This window comes from Mustela nivalis, assembly GCF_964662115.1.
Source record: "Mustela nivalis genome assembly, chromosome: 16".
NCBI lineage: Eukaryota > Metazoa > Chordata > Mammalia > Carnivora > Mustelidae > Mustela > Mustela nivalis.
Window position 1 is genome coordinate 35791680 of NC_139035.1, and position 14631 is coordinate 35806310.

The 14631-nt window shown below is 44.0% G+C and overlaps 1 protein-coding gene across 5 annotated transcripts in view; it reads left to right on the forward strand.

The window, feature by feature from the left end:
- Nucleotides 1-14631, forward strand: part of HHAT (hedgehog acyltransferase) — a 341891-nt gene that overhangs the window by 117119 nt on the left and 210141 nt on the right. The window lies entirely within an intron of this gene.

Below are 14631 nucleotides of genomic sequence, written 5' to 3' on the forward strand. Positions count from 1 at the left end.
GGTTTCAGGGTCTGTGGTGATGGTCAGGAAAGCAAATTTGGAACATGTGTGAGGTAGAACCACCTGGTTCTAGACAACTGGCTGTGGGCGTGAGGGCCGGAGGGAGAAGCCAGGGCTGGGGGCTGGGATTCTGCTGTGGGCAGCTGGCGGCCAGATACCATCAGCCTTTAGATCCATCCTTACTGGGCTCTCAACCCAGGCACACTTGGGACGCGAGATGTTGTCCCTGCGCTCCTGTGACCAGTTGGTGATTGAAAGCAACAACGGACACTGCTCCCTGTTCCAAGATTTCTGTTGAGATTCGGTGTGAGCTTTCTTTCTTTTTTTTTTTTTTTTTAAAGATTTTATTTATTTATTTGACAGAGAGAAATCACAAGTAGGCAGAGAGGCAGGCAGAGAGAGAGAGGAGGAAGCAGGCTCCCCGCTGAGCAGAGAGCCCGATGCGGGACTCGATCCCAGGACCCTGAGATCATGACCTGAGCTGAAGGCAGCGGCTTAACCCACTGAGCCACCCAGGCGCCCCTCGGTGTGAGCTTTCAGTTACTCCTGTGCTCCTGGATTCCAGCATGCTGATTCTTCTTCTTTTTTTACTTTAAAAAAAAAAAAAGATTTATTTATTTGAGAGAGAGAGGGAGAGAGATCAGAGCCGGGAGGGAGCAAAGGGCAGAGGGAGAGGGAGAAGCATGCCCCCCACTGAACAGGGAGTGCGATGGTGATGATGATGGTGGTGATGGTGGTGATGGCGTGGTGGTGCTGATGCTGGTGCTGGTGCTGGTGATGATGGTGTTGATTGATGATGCAGGGTTCCATGGTGCGGGACTTGATCCCAGGACCCTGGGATCATGACCTGAGCTGAAGGCAGATGCTTAACTGACGGCCACCCAGGTGCCCTGAGATATTTTGAACCTTGGAAACTTAGAACCATATTAGATCTCACAGATTGTTTAACACTCTCATTTTACAGATTGGGAAATGGAGACCCCGAGATGCCCAGTGACTTTTTCAGCATCACAGCTGGCTGGTAGCCAAGCCAAGGGGACAGCCAAGTGTGTGGCTGTTCAGGCCCTTGTTCTTTCTGCTGCCCTCACTGCTCTCACTTGGCTCTGGCGCTTCAACTGCTGCTGATGCGTGGCAGTGTCTCCGTGACTGCCGCAGGGAGTGGCGAGTGCATGTAACATGGATGGGGGGTAAGGATTGAGAAACAGGAGGGGGACTGTAGTGAGTCTTAAAACACAGTGTGGTTGTTAGACCAGAGTGGCTTGCTGTTGAGTGGCCTGAACACGTAGGAGTTGCTGAGGAGGCCTCCTGGTGCAGGCATTGGGGAAGGGAACGCTGAAGCCCACTGTGTCCCTTGCAGGCAGAAAGCACACTCACGGTTTTTACAGAGGTGACTGCCCAATGTCTTTGCCAAAAGGCACCTGCTCACCTTTATGATGATCTTTCTCAGCACCTTCCTGATGCCAGACTGTTACCCAAATGAGTTTTTAATGAGCTGGCTTGCTCACGAGCGTGCATGCTAGCAGTGCATGTACAGTGGGGAATCACAGTGAGTCTCTTTTCCCAAACGTCATCCACTTATCCTGTTTACCTTTGGTTTGTTATCTAGATTATTTAAAAGGATTTGCTCATTATCCTGTTTTCCTTATGACCAACTATTTAAGCTCAGTGTTTTCTGAGTTTTCACTTATATGATGAAATAGTCTTATAGAGTCTATTCTTTTAGAGTATGATTTTTGCCATTTTTATGGTGTTCCTTCCCATGGCTTTGCTGTAATTTAGTCAACTAGTTCTCTGTTGTTGATACTTGGCTTGAATTTTGCCCTGTTATAAATAATGCTGCAGCGGACATAGTTCTATAAGCCCTTTTGATCATCCCTGATGATTTCCTGAGGGTGACTTCCCAGGTGACTTCAGGCTACTCCTGGCCACACTGGTCTTTAGATAGGGCCATTTTTCTCTCCCAGCTTCAGCAGTGTTTTCACTGTGGGTGTGGAGAACTGTGATTGTTTTATGCAGTGAGTTTCTGTTTAGAAGGCATAGGTTTCTCCCCTACATCCCCCTCCCTCCCTCCCTGCTTCTCTTCCCCCTGCTCCCTCTCTTGGGGCGTTTGGAGCATCCCTTTGCTACAGGACAGTCATAGGTTTTATCTTTGCGATCCAGAGGAAGCAGCTGTCAGGCTGCCATGTGAGCAGTGAACTGTGGGAGAGCAGGACGGGCCTGAGCCGGAGGGAGATGCCCCTGTCAGGGTGGGTGAGGCGTGGAGCCTGGCTGTTTCTCCCAGCGTTTCTGAACTGAGCTCTGCTAAAAGACAGCCAGTGCCCGTGGGAGCCTCGCTGGGCTTCATGGAGCTTGATTTGCCTGAACGTTGAGGTTGTGAACCCACCATTTATAAATATGGGTTTCTTAGATGGGATAAACGAAATTCCTTTCTGCAAGATAAGTTTTTTTCAGAGTCTTTCAAATGCCTCCTATGGAAGCGTTTTGGAAAACGTTCTATATTAATAGAAGATCCGAATCATGGAACACCAGGAGTAGCAAGATCATGAGACTTTGGATTCTGGGGTGTAAAATCTGTTTTCGAATGGAGTGTGACTCCATTGAAAAGCTGCACATTTCTTTAGTAGTGTGATGGCTTCCCATTGTGCATTGACTAGTACCAGACTGGTTTTTAACAACATGCTCTATGGTTTGGCTCCTAACCACATCCCTGCTTTGTCTCCTGTCACTTTGTCCTTTGCACTCCACTGTGCAGGCTTCTCTCCAGACAAGCATGGTCCCACCATGGCGCATTTTTATTAGCTGTCCCTTCAGTTGTTCTTACCCTTCATCATCGTATGACTTCTCCTCATTCTTGTCTCAGCTGAAGTGTCGTTTCCTAAGAGAAGTTTCTCCTGCAAAGAGAAGCTATTTCCCAAGAAGAAAACCAGTCAGCATTTTACATCATCCTGTTCTCTCCACTGGGCTGATCACCATCTGAGTTTTTCCTTTTTGTCTTCTCACCACTTATTACATGTGTGATGATGGAAGTAGGAGCCTTATTTAAATTGATCACCTTGGTGTTCCCAGTGCTTAGAATAGTAGCTAGCTAATAATTGACACACTTTATTGCATATGGTGTAGTTGGTCAGGCAGTGTTTACTGTTAAGGCCAGGTGTCCTTGGTAGTCTCACTTGGGGTTTAAAGATCTGAGCTTTAGTCTTTATTCCATATTCAGTAGTTCTGTGACCTTGGAAGAACCACTTACTTACCTCACTGTCTTTATTTATTTATTTTTAGTTAAAAGTTTTATTTATTTATTTAATAGATTTTATTTATTTATTTGAGAGAGACAGAGAGAAAGCACAGAGGGAGAGTGAGAGGAAGAAGCAGTCTCCCGGCTGAACAGAGAGCCCAGTGCAGGGCTTGATCCCAGGACCCTGAGATCATGACCTGAACTGAAGGCAGATGCATAACTGATGGAGCACCCCAGATACCCTAAAGATTTTATTTACTCATTTGATAGAAAGAACATGAGCCAGGGGGAGGGGCAGGCAGAGGGAGAGGGAGAAGCAGGCTCCCCACTGAGCAGGGAGCCCAATGCAGGGCTTGATCCCCATGTTCTGGGATCATGATCTGAGCCAAGGGAGATGCTTAACTGACTATGCCACCCAGACACCCCATCTTTTTTTTTTAATTTTTAAATTTTTTTATTTTTAAAGATTTTATTTATTTATTTGACAGAGAGAAATCACAAGTAGACAGAGAGGCAGGCAGAGAGAGAGAGAGAGAGAGAGGGAAGCAGGCTCCCTGCTGAGCAGAGAGCCCGATGCGGGACTCGATCCCAGGACCCCGAGATCATGACCTGAGCCGAAGGCAGCGGCTTAACCCACTGAGCCATCCAGGCGCCCCCCTATCTTTATTTTTAAAATAAGAATTATAGGTCGGGGCGCCTGGGTGGCTCAGTGGGTTAAGCCGCTGCCTTCGGCTCAGGTCATGATCTCGGGGTCTTGGGATCGAGTCCCGCATCGGGCTCTCTGCTCAGCAGGGGCCTGCTTCCTTCCCTTCCCCTCTCTCTGCCTGCCTCTCTACCTACTGTGATCTCTCTCTGTCAAATAAATAAATAAAATCTTAAAAAAAAAAAAAAGAATTATAGGTCTAACCGAAAGAACCTCAAAGGGTGCGTGAGGGAAATAGCTGTGGTAATGGATGTGCCAGCTCTTTGTGAACTCGTAATCCTTCAGCGAATGGAAATCGTCATTATGTCTAGTGGAAGTACATGGGACTGCTGGGGGGTGCCTCCATAATCTGGGGATGGACAAAATACAGCCTGTTACAAAGAGTAGATTATCCTGTCTGTGCACAGTGGATCCGAAATGGGTTTTGCCTTTACTGATGACCGCTTCATTGGAAGCTTTTTACCCATGGAAACATTCTGCCAACCAGAAAGGTTGTTGGTTTGGTCAGAACTAGACAGAGAAACATCCAAAAGGCAAGTCCTGACAGTTCTCATTCAAGCATTGACTGGGAGGCATACCCTGTTCCAACCGTTTGCTTTTGTCATGTCCATTGGCAGAATATCCCTGTGGTGGGGAAGATGCCTTCATCTCTCAGAGCTGGATGCGTTTAAATGCGCATTTTCTCTGGCCAGTGCCCTGACCCTGATTTCTCCCTCACCAAGCAATCCCTGAGTGCATAATTTGATTTCCTGTGTGTTTGGCCCAGAGAGAAGAGGCTTGCATAGGAAAATGTGAGGTCCTTGTTATCTTGGAGGTGATGTTTTTCACTCTTAATTGGCAGTTGGCATTCTGATATTACAGATGTGTCCCCGTGAGCTTGGTCAGTATGAAAATACCTCCGGACGCAGGATGCAGATCAGCTCTCAGGGTGCTGACAGCCTGCGGGGAATCAGCCTGGGTGGGGTGACTTTATCAGTGTATGGCTGCCTTGTCCAGGGGCTCCCACCTGGTATCACAGCTTTCCATTTGCGATGTGATCCTGGTTTAATTTGGTGCTTTCTCTGGGGATTCTTGAATGGAGCCATCAGTTTTGTGTGTGCAGGCACGTGTGTGTGGTGTCGCAGGAGTTCAGGGTAGACATACTGGAGATGGCCAGTAGGTGGCAGTAAAAGCTAGGTAGTCATTTGAGCAATGCGAATTAGACAAATTTTATTCGTCTAATACTCAGCCTCCCAGGCAATTTGCAATGTATTGAGGTGGTGGTGAGGCAGTAGTATTGCTTCTGGGCCAGAAAGAGGAGGTCTGCCAAAGTATCCATTTTCAACTCAGTTTTCACAACATCCCTGAGTATTAAGCACTTTAAGTTCTTTTCATGAAATTCTCCGGCAAAATGAAAAATTCTTAATTTATTATAGTTTCCAGATTTTATGTAGAACATAGTTTTATATGTAGACTGTAGATCAGATTGTCACTGGATTTCAGCAGTGAGCATCTCCCAGCTCCTTAATTTCTAGATGTTTCCTGAACTGAGCAGAGCTCAGGGTTCTCCTGAGACTCCCAGTTCCTGGCCTCCCCTGCCTCTCCTCCCTTGCTTCTGTGGAATTAGTTCTGTTTAAGGACCATTGCTGTCCCTACTGCACATTGCCCTGATGATGACACTTGGTTCTTTTTCTTGATTTGTATACACACGCGCGCACGCGCACACACACACACATCTACTCAGGTGAAGCAGTTGTGTGTGACAAGGGACTTTACTAAAGGTTTGGAACTAAGTCCCCAGACAACTTACCATTGACAGCTGGGCTTCCCCGGTTCCTCTGCCGTGCTTGAAATTCAGACTCTGTTCTCCAGCCATGCTGCTCCATCCTCCCCTCTGCCCTGCTGCTTTTCTGCCCTTGTCCCCTCATGAACAACCACCATCTCCTGTTTTCTTACAGACAAATCTTTCTAAAACACCATACAAATCCAGCTCCCATTCCTGTTTGGTTTCCCAGATCTTTTCCTATGAGGCTATGCTTCTCAGCCGGCCAGCACGACTCTTTCTGACCATGCCTGTCTTGCTGCTGAAGCCACAAGGTCAGCTGGAAAATGCTCCCTGCCCATCCCAGCGGGCTGGCCCCCTCACACCTTCCTGCTAGGCACACGTCCTTGCCTGAGGTTTTCTGCGTCCAGCTGATTCTTCCTTCCAAACCGCTCACTCCTGGGCTACTTTCCCTGCTCCCTCAGCTTTAGATGATGACTTCTTCCACTCCCCCACTACCATAATCAATTCCTTTGGATTAGGAGAGAGAAACTGAATGTTCTCGTTCTGAATTGTCACTAACTTGGTATCACAAGAATATTAAGGGAGTTTAGATGGGCTTGATGATTGCAAAGTGTTAAGGATGAACCTTCCTCAGATCTAATTATGATCAATGAAAAAATGATGGTCATTTAATGCAAATCAATTCAACAAAGTTCCGTTAAGTCTCCAGAAGGAAATCATTACCCACTCATTCATTCTCCAAACCTTCATTGGGTGCCTGTTGGGTGCCAGATACCACATGGGGGCCAGAGGTGTGGCCTGAAGCAGGGGGTGTCCAGATGCGATTGCACCTGCTGCAGTTGGGGGATGTCAGAGACACATCAGTGTTGGCAGTAGGAGCTCAGTCTATTAAAGCTACGGGGTGGGTGATGTGGATTGCTGGGGACTTGGACACATTTTGCCTTTCAAATATTTCTCCTCCTGGGAAAGGGTAGGTGCTCAGGGTGTAACCTTCCTCTTCTGAAGGGTTAAAAAAAAATCATCCAATATCTTTTATAATTGGTGCGCTTTAAACCATTTTCACAAACCTCAAAGACTATCACAATAGAGAGAACATACTGTAATGAATCTGTAGGTAAAAAAATATGTGGATAAAATATATAACATCGCTTGGTTACCTTGACAGTTTTTTTCCCCCCCCTGAAATGGTAGCAGATTTGAGAATTACTTGAGGATTCACCCTTGGAGGAGGCTTTGATAACTGGCCATGGTTTTAGTTTTTTTCTCTTACACTGCTCCTTCCATCATGGAATTGAGTTAAGTTTTGCTGAGAGTTTTCTGTAGAACAGCTTTTGGTGGAAGTTATTTATTTTTGGCAGAACTCTGCAGAGAAGTGTAGGGCTTTCTCTAAGGAGAGCATTAGATCGTGCCTGAGTGACCGCTGGTCTCTACTCAGGCTTGCAGAGCATTGTTTCTTCACGGTTAAGTTGTCATCAAAATTCTAGCAGCCTGGGACGCCTGGGTGGCTCAGTTGGTTGGACGACTGCCTTCGGCTCAGGTCATGATCCTGGAGTCCCCGGATCGAGTCCTGCATCGGGCTCCCAGCTCCATGGGGAGTCTGCTTCTCTCTCTGACCTTCTCCTCATTCATGCTCTCTCTCACTGTCTCTCTCTCAAGTAAATAAATAAAATCTTTTAAAAAAAATTAAAAAAAAATTCTAGCAGCCTTTAGTTAGTAAAATTAACTAAAGGTCAGCCCTGTGGCACAAGATTTTCCTTTGGAATTCCTTGCGTGTTCTCTTTTTGGATAACTCAGTGATGAGTGTCAGAGTGAGTTTGGAACATTGCCTTTGAAGTTGTGACATATAGAAACAGATGGAACAGGAGAGGCCTCTTTTTCCTTTTCTATGCGTGGAAGAACAAAAAGGTAAAACAAAAAAAGTGAACAACAGAAAAGTAACCTCACCTTCCCCAAGAAAATTGCTATGTTACACTTTGATGTGTATTTTTATTCATGGGGAAAAGGAAGTAGGGTGTGAGTCCTCTAAGTCAGAATTTCTCAGACTTGACTGACTGCAGCTTCCTGCTACAGATTGTTCCTGACTATAGTGGGTCGACTTAAAATTTTCTGACTCTAGGATGATGCAAAAGCAACGGCATTCAGTAGAAACCATACTTTGAATTAAGAATTTCAGTTTTTTCCTGGGCTGGCAATATCCCGTAGGTTGTGCTCTTGTGAGGCTGGACAGCAGCGATGAGTCACACATCAGCTATGTGATCACGAGAGTAGACAACCGACACAACCGTTCTGTTCCCGTGCAGCCATGAGGTAGTCAACACTTTATTACAAACTTCGTGTTAGATGATTTTGTTCAACTGTAGCCTAATGTAAGTGAACACATTTAAGGTAGACAAGGCTAAGCTATGATGTTCAGTAGGTTAGGTGTATTAAATACATTTTGGACATATGATATTTTTGACTTATGATGGGTTTGTCAGAGTGTAACCCCATTGTAAGTCAAGGAAGATCTGTACTTATTTTGCATTCAGAGTTCAGGACTCTGACCCAACTTATTAAATCAGGATCTGTCAAGGAGAAGTTTGGGAATCTCTGTGATGAACTATTACCCCAGGTGATTCTTAGGAGCAGGTAAATTTGAGAAACATTGTTGCAATTGACGGAGGTTGTGGTGGGCATCTTGCTGTAAGGAGACCTACTTCAAAGGCTGCCAGTTCCCAGTGATTCAAGGACTGATAAGGAGCACATTCAGTGTTCGGCTTCGAGGCATTCTCCCCCTCTCCTTTCCCTAGTTTGCCTCTCTTTGAGGCTTTCCGTTTTCTCAACCTATGAGCACAGAGGTGGAATTGGGCTGACATGAGTCCATTTTGCTCATTGTCGCCCACAAAATATTTGGTTGGTGTGTGAGGGCAAGTTGAACATTCCTGGCTAAAATTCTGGGTTCAGGTGGAGACTCTTAGTACCACCTCTTTAAAAGCTTTGTATTTTAGAAAAATTAAAGGCATAAACATATAATTAACCTCCATGTATTCATCACTCCGGTCCAATAATTATGAACTCACAGCCAATTTTCTTTCTTTTCTTTTCTTTTTTAAAAGATTTTATTTATTTATTTGACAGACAGAGATCACAAGTAGGCAGAGAGGCAGGCAGAGAGAGAGGAGGAAGCAGGCTCCCACTGAGCAGAGAGCCCAATGCGGGACTCGATCCCAGGACCCCGGGATCATGACCTGAGCTGAAGGCAGAGGCCTTAACCCACTGAGCCACCCAGGTGCACTGCCAATTTTCTTTAGTCTTTACTCTCTCTCACATTGTTTAGAAGCAAATACCAGATGTCTTATTATTCATAAATATTTCAGTAGTCTATGTAAAAGGTAGTAAGTATTATTTTCTTCTCTTCCTTTCTTTTTTAAAAAAGAGGGTTTTTTGGGGCAGCAGTTTAGGTTCATAAAGAAATTGAAGGGGGGGGTATGGAGATTGACCGTACCCACCACACCCACACATGCACAGGCTCCCCTCCCATCAGCACCTGCCATCAGAGAGGGTCTATTAGTTACAACTGGTGAACCCGCTCTGACACATCATAGTCACACAAAATCTGTAGTTTATCATAGGCTTCTCTCTTGGTGTTGTGTGTTCAAGGGGGCTGGCTAAACGTTGGCCATTTTCTTTTGAACATCAAAATCTTACAAGGAGACAAAACATGACAGACTCTTACTATACCTTGACAGTCTAGGGATAAGGAGGGGCAAAGGTGGTAATTTATGATTTTCTGTTAAAAGAGTTCAAAAAGGTCCCATGTCTTGAGTTCATTAGAGAATGGTGTTTCACAGTGGTGAATCGAGGTAGATGAGATAGAGGGATAGAAAAGAGCTTTGCAAGGGCTTTGAGAGTACACCAAGAAGTGAGGAGGTGAAAATGGTTGAAAGTTAGTTGTTTTTTTTCATGGTAAAAATATAATAAAGCTCTGTGGAGTGTACATTAGAGTCCTCTTTGCAATTTGAACTGCTCCGTGGTTGAAGTCGAGGGACCCTTCCTGATGAGTGCGTGTAGTCATAGGGTTTGTTCGATTGTTTGTTTTAGCACATCGTGAAAGTACCAGCTGTTGTTGAAATAATGTCTGTGCACCTATCTCAATGGTCATGAAATGCTATCCAAATCATTTATTTGCTTTTTCTCCTTTTGCAAGTCACAACAAGATGGGGGGAGGGATAAGACGCTTGACATCTGATGACTGTTTTGAAAACTGGGGACACAAACACATGTCAGATAGCAGGAGATTCTCTTCTCCTCCCACCTTTTGGAGGCATTAAATATTCTAAGGTTTAAGATTTCGTAGAAGAAATTAATTGTTATGAACTCTCTTCTTGGATTAGAATCCTGAGGTTATTTGAAATTAATGTGGTGTGAACCCGGAGCTACTCTGGGATTTACTTCTGTGGAACCGGACTCTTCAATTACAGAGACTCTGTATGGTGTGAGGGTAATTTCATGGTGCCTGCTTGAGGAATGGAAGGGATGCCCGCTTGAGGTAGCATCAGAAAGGGTGGCAAGTTGCACCACAGCTATTTGTGACACCGGCTAGTCCCTTTCCTCCCACTCCCAGCATCCCTCAAACACCATGATCTTTGCTGATCGCCACCTAACCCATTATTATGCCCGGGTAACTTAGCACACAGGTACCTTCTTAGATGCCATAAAATAGTTGTATATTTCTTTTAAGCCGAGTTGATGAATGGAAATCTGAATTTGTTGAATACTTAAGGGAGGCAATTATTTGCTTTCTAGAGAGATTGTTTTGCTCCTTGAAGGATTTGCAGTAGAATAATTAGTTGATTTTTAGTTCTTTTTGCACATAGATTTTACAGAGCACTTCTACTGGGCAAAGTGAGTCATAGCGAAGCATCAAAATTCAAACTGTAATCTACATCTGGTCTTTACCGGAAAATTTGCTTTTCAGAATTTTCAGGTCATTTGGCCTCGTGTAAATCTCCTTCTGTTCCCACCTTCCTTAAGTCTTATGTAGTGCAGAGGGTGTGTGTGTGTGTGTGTGTGTGTGTGTGTGTGTGTGTGTGTGACTGCTTTGTTTCTGCTCTGTGGAGTGTTCTTCCCTCACAGTTTGGGAATGGTAAGAGCCTATTCTGTTATGCTTCTATAGTCAGTTTTAATTTATTTTAAATTTTATTATTTTTAAAAGATTTTGTTTATTTATTTGATAGAGCACAAGCAGGGGGAACTACAGAGGGAGAGGGAGAAGCAGGCTCTCTTGCTGAGCAGGGAGCCTGCCCGACATGGGACTTGATCCCAGAACCCTGGGATCATGGCCTGAGCTGAAGTCAGACCCTTAACTGACTGAGCTACCCAGGTGCCCCACATCATTTAGTTTAAAAAATAAATTATTACCAACATAGTTGAAGTCACCTTGGTTACCCATCCTAATTGCGTTTCCCATGCTCCCCCTAAACAGTAACCACTATCCTGAGTTTGGTGATTTTGCCCTCATGTGTTTTATACTTGTACTACACATGTGGCTATTGTTTTTAGTGGTGGCTAACAAGATCCATGAGAAATGAGCTAGAACTGTTGAGAAGCCATGTGTGGAAGGTGTAGATCTCCAGCCTCACAACCATGACGTGTGTAGAAAGGGCAAAGTTTGGACACCTCCCATCAGAGGAGCCCAGCCCTTATCCCCTGGCTGCTGCCTTTCCTGGAATGGAGTCCCGCCCAAGGACTACAGCCCAGCCTCTTTGTCCTCTCTTGTACCATCGTGCAGAAAGAAATTGTGCAGCCAGGATTTTACATCCCCATGATCACCCTTGAACTGACTGAGTCTGTCCACCCTCTTTGTTTATTTCCAGTTTGGGGAGTCTGGGCCCTTGGGTTACTCTAGCCTCTCCATCTCTTTGCCTCTTGGTCTCCTTCTTGTCTGTCCTTCCATTCCTTGGTTTGGTGTTGTTTCACTGTATACTCAGTATTTGCATTTCTTAGAAAGAACCTTCAGACCTTCCACTGGGAGCTGCTTGTGGGCAGGGGCAGCCTGGGTCCCTGGGAACACCCTCTTTTTTGAGTCCTGGAGGGTCACCTGCCAGCTATGGTTGGCCTTGAGCACATATTTACTGTAGTATCGGTAGAGAGTCTTGTGATATCAACCGCCCGGGGAAGGAGAGGACAGGTAATGCACCTCAGTTGGAGGTTCAGCTTGTGGGCTGAATGAGCCTGACTAGCCGACCGGGTTTCAACCAGCTCCTCCTTCAGCAGGTCATTTATCCTACTGAGTCCAGCAGGAGGGGACACTGGGTCCTACCTCGTGGGGCTGTAGGTTCAACTTTGAAATCCTTAGACAGAGGCGGAAGTTGGAGCATTTGCTTTAGTCATTTATTCCCAGAACTCAATGACTAGAGATGATTGACTTCTTTCGACCTCCTTGGCCTCTTCAGGCTGGACAAGGTTGCTAAGAGCTTTGCCTGCACCTCTCACCAACACGCCATTCTTCCCTTCTTGACTTGGGTGCTTGTCCTTCTGGAGCTCCTGGTCACAGTTCCTCACTTCTGCCCATTCCCTCACTCCCTTCCCCTCTCAGTCACATGTACTCTCTTGGTTTTCTTGGCCCTGACCATGTCCTCCTCCTAACACAGAACCTTACATAACTATGTTAAGGCAATGGCCACCTTTTCTTCAGTGTTTCTGTGGGAAACTGACTATCATGGTAACTCTGACCAGTGGTGTTAACCTTCGCAGCACATGAACTGCCCTTCCTCCCTATACCCTTATCTGCAAGGGTAAATCTCCAAGTCTGTCATGGCACCGCTTCTGCCTTGTGCTGTGGTTCCTTGTCTCTGTTCTTGATTAATCTTTTTTTTTTTTTTTAAGTTTTTATGTTAATTCCAGGTAGTTAACGCACAATGTTATATTACTTTAAGGTATGCAGTTTAGTAATTCTACACTTCTGTACATCATCCTGTGCTTATTACGGCAAATGCACTCCTTAATCCCCATCACCTGTTCCTCGCATCCCTCCACCCATCTCTCTTCTGGTAACCGCCAGTTGGTTCTCTGTAGTTAAGAGTCTCTTTCTTGGTTTCGCTCTTTCTTTTCCCTTTGTGCATTTTTTTTTATTTCCATATGAGTGAAATTATACCTTATTTTCTTTCTCTGACTAACTTATTTCACTTAGTATTATATTCTCTAGCTCCATCAGTGTCTTCACAAATGGCAAGACTTGTTCTTTTCTGAGTAATATTCCAGTCTCCCTGTGTGTGTGTCTATATATATATCTGTATAGACACACACACACATATACATACATATATACAACATATATATCCTTATCCATTCATCATTCAGTGGACACTTGGCTGCTTCCATATCTTGGCTATTGTAGTTTGCACCGCTATAAACATAGGGATGCATGTATCCCTTTGAATGAGTGTTTTTATATTCTCTAGGTACCTACCCAGTAGTGCAATTTCTGGATCATAGAGTAGTTCTATTTTTAATTTTTTGAGGAAACTGCATACTGTTTTCCAGAGTGGCTGCATCACTTTGCATTCCTACCAACATTGCAAGAGGGTTTCTTTTTCTCCATATCCTCACTAACACCTGTTGTTTTTTATTTTGTTGATTTTAACCATTCTGACATGTGTAAGGGGATAGCTCCCTGTAGTTTTGATTTGCATTTTTCTGATGGTAAGTGATGATGAGCATCTTTTCATGTGTCCTCAGGTGGCCATCTGCAGTCTTCTGTGGAGACATGTCTGTTCATATCTTCTGCCTATTTTTTAATTGGATTATTTGTTTTTTAGGTGTTGAGTTTTAAAAGTTCTTTATATATTTTGGATACTAATCTTTTATTGGATATATCATTAGCGAATATCTTCTACCATTCTGTAGGTTGCCTTTTAGTTTTGTTGATTGTTTCCTTTGCTGTGCAGAAGCATTTTATTTTGATGAAGTCTTAGTAGTTTCCTCAGGAGACATATCTAGAAAGAAGTTGCTATAGTTAATGTCAAAGAAGTCACTGCCTGCGTTCCCTTCTAGGATTTCTGTGGTTTCATGTCTCACATTTAGGTGTTTAATCCATTTTGAATATTTATTTAAGTATATATTTATGTATTTTTAAGGTAGGCTTCATGCCCAACATGGAGCCCAGTGTGGGGCTTGAACTCATGACACAGATCAAGACCTGAGCTGAAATCAAGAGTTGGATGCTTACCTGACTGAACCACCCAGGCATCCCTATTTGAATTTCTTTTTGTGTATGGTGTAAGAAAGTCCAATTTTCCCAACATTGTTTGTTTTTCCATTTTCTGCTTTGTTGAAGATTAATTGTGGGTTCATTTCTGGATTTTCTTTTCTGTTCCATTGATCTATGTGTCTATTTTTGTGCCAGAACCATACTGTTCTCATTACTATAGCTTTGAAATATAATTTGAAATCCCGAATTGTGATGGTTACAGCTTTACTTTTCTTTTTCAAGATTGCTTTGGCTATTTGAGGTCTTTTGTGGTTCCATACAAATTTTCAGATTGTTGGTTCTAGCTCTGTGAAAATGCTGTTGGTGTTTTGATAGAGATTGCATTAAATGTGTACATTGCTTTGGGGAGTATAGACATTTCAACAGTGTTTGTTCTTCCAATGTCTTTCCATTTCTTTGTGTTGTCTTCAATTTCTTTCATCAGTGTTTTATAGTTTTCAGAGTAGAGGTCTTTGGTTTAACCTTTTTGATTAAGTTTATTCCTAGCTATCTCACTGTTTTTTGTACAATCAGAAATGGGATTGTTTTCTTGATTTCTCTTTCTGCTGCCTCATATTAGTGTATAGAAGTGCAACAGATTTCCACACATTGATTTTATATTCTGGAACTTTACTGAATTTGTGTATCAGTTCTAGCTGCTGTTTGTTGAAGTCTTTTCCGGGTTTCCACATAGAATATCA